The 2,417-nt window shown below is 41.2% G+C and overlaps 1 long non-coding RNA gene across 1 annotated transcript in view; it reads left to right on the top strand.

The window, feature by feature from the left end:
* Window positions 1-2,151, top strand: part of LOC114921831 (uncharacterized) — an 11,316-nt gene extending 9,165 nt beyond the window's left edge. Inside the window, exon 3 of the long non-coding RNA XR_010666815.1 lies at window positions 1,333-2,151. This is a non-coding gene — a long non-coding RNA (uncharacterized lncRNA). The remainder of the gene's footprint in view (window positions 1-1,332) is intronic.
* The last annotated feature ends 266 nt before the right edge of the window (window positions 2,152-2,417 follow it).

Genomic DNA, 2,417 nt, shown 5'->3' on the forward strand with positions numbered 1-2,417 from the left:
CTTTACCTGAACATTACCCAAACATTACCCAGCATTACCCAACAATTACCCCAACATTACCTGAACATTACCCAAACTTTACCTGAACATTACCCCAAACTTTACCTGAACATTACCCCAACATTACCTGAACATTACCCAAACTTTACCTGAACATTACCCAAACTTTACCTGAACATTACCCCAACATTACCTGAACATTACCCCAAACATTACCTGAACATTACCCCAACTTTACCCAAACATTATCTGAACTTTACCCAAACATTAACTGAACTTTACCTGGACTTCACCTGAACATTACCCCAACTTTACCCCAACATTACCTGAACTTTACCTGAACATTACATGAACAATACCTGAACTTTACCTGAACATTACCTGAAAATTACCTGAACATTACCCCAACTTTACCTGAAATTTACCTGAAAATTACCTGAACATTACATGAACTTTACCCTGAACTTTACCTGAACATTACATGAACATTACCCCAACTTTACCTGAACTTTACCTGAACATTACCTGAACCTTTATCTGAACATTATATGAACATTACCTGAACTTTACCTGAACATTACCTGAACTTTACCTGAACATTACCTGAACATTACCTGAACATTACCCCAACTTTACCTGAAATTTACCTGAAAATTACCTGAACATTACATGAACTTTACCTGAACATTACATGAACATTACCCCAACTTTACCTGAACTTTACCTGAACATTACCTGAACTTTATCTGAACATTATATGAACATTACCTGAACATTACCTGAACTTTATCTGAACATTACATGAACTTTACCTGAACTTCACCTGAACATTACATGAACATTACCCCAACTTTACCTAACTTTACCTGAACATTACCTGAACTTTACCTGAACTTTAACTGAACTTTACCTTGACTTTACCTGGACTTTACCTGAACATTACCCCAACATTACCTGAACTTCACCTGAACTTTACCTTGACTTTACCTGGACTTTACCTGAACATTACCCCAACATTACCCAAACATTACCTGAACTTTACCTGAACATTACCTGAACTTTACCTGAACATTTACCTGAACATTACCTGAACTTTACCTGAACTTTACCTTAACTTTACCTAACCATTACCTGAACTTCACCTGAACTTTACCTGAACTTTACCTGAACATTACCTGAACCTTCAGAGGTAATTCTCAGGTGTTTTTGAAGTTCAGAGCTTAAAATACACCTGACTACAGATGAAACCGTCTGTTTGGTTTAATCTGGATCAAGGCCTGTGTGACCTTTGGCCTGTGTGACCTTTGACCTGTGTGACGAATGTGTGTACAGGTGAAGGACCTGGGTCGGGCTGACCAGGTGTGTGACCTGTCGGACTACGAGCGCTGTGAAGAGATCAGAAAGAACAAGAGCCGCAGCAAAAAGAACCACAGCAAGTTCAGACTGCATGCGCTGCAGCTCACCTGGAAACACGGTACACCTGTTTGCCTTTTTACCTGTCTGTCTGTCTGTGCACCTGTCTGTCTGTCTTTTTACCTGTCTGTCTGTGCACCTGTCTGTCTGTCTTTTTACCTGTTTTTTGTCTGTACACCTGTTCTGTCTATCTATTTACCTGTCTGTCTGTCTGTGCACCTGTCTGTCTGTCTGTTTACCTGTCTGTCTGTCTATCTGTTTACCTGTCTGTCTGTGCACCTGTCTGTCTTTCTGTCTGTCTGTCTGTCTGTCTGTCTGTCTGTGCACCTGTCTGTCTGTCTGTTTAGCTGTCTGTCTTTTTGTCTGTCTGTTTACCTGTCTGTCTGTCTGTACACCTGTCTGTCTGTCTGTACACCTGTCTGTCTGTCCTGATAAACGATGACATCATAGTTTAATGTGATGAAGGTTTCAGCCTCCTCACTGCAAACACGTCTGACGCTTCATCATCTACTTTTAAACAACAACAAAAACAACAACAAAACAACAACAAAACAAAAACATCAGCAGCAGCTCTCACACAGGACACAGATTTATAACCATCCTGTGGACGAGAAACACTCACAGCAGATATCTGCAGGCCATTCCACAAATACCCAGAATGCCTTTGGGAGGGGATCAGGTGTCCTGGAGACAGGTGGCAGCTTCTGTTACACACACACACACACACACACACACACACACACACACACACACACACACACACCACACGGCCATCTGGAAATGTGTTTCAGATACAGCTGCGTGTGTGTGTGTGTGTGTGTGTGTGTGTGTGTGTGTGTGTGTGTGTGTGTGTGTCAGCATTTTGTCCAATCAGAGTTCTTTTACTTTCTGACCATATAAGGACTGTATCTGTTCTCTGTAGTGACTCTGAATGTTTACATTAATATAATATAAGTGTGTGTGTGTGTGTGTGCGTGTGTGTGTGTGTGCGTGTGTGTGTGTGT

This window comes from Labrus bergylta, chromosome 8 (assembly GCF_963930695.1).
Source record: "Labrus bergylta chromosome 8, fLabBer1.1, whole genome shotgun sequence".
NCBI lineage: Eukaryota > Metazoa > Chordata > Actinopteri > Labriformes > Labridae > Labrus > Labrus bergylta.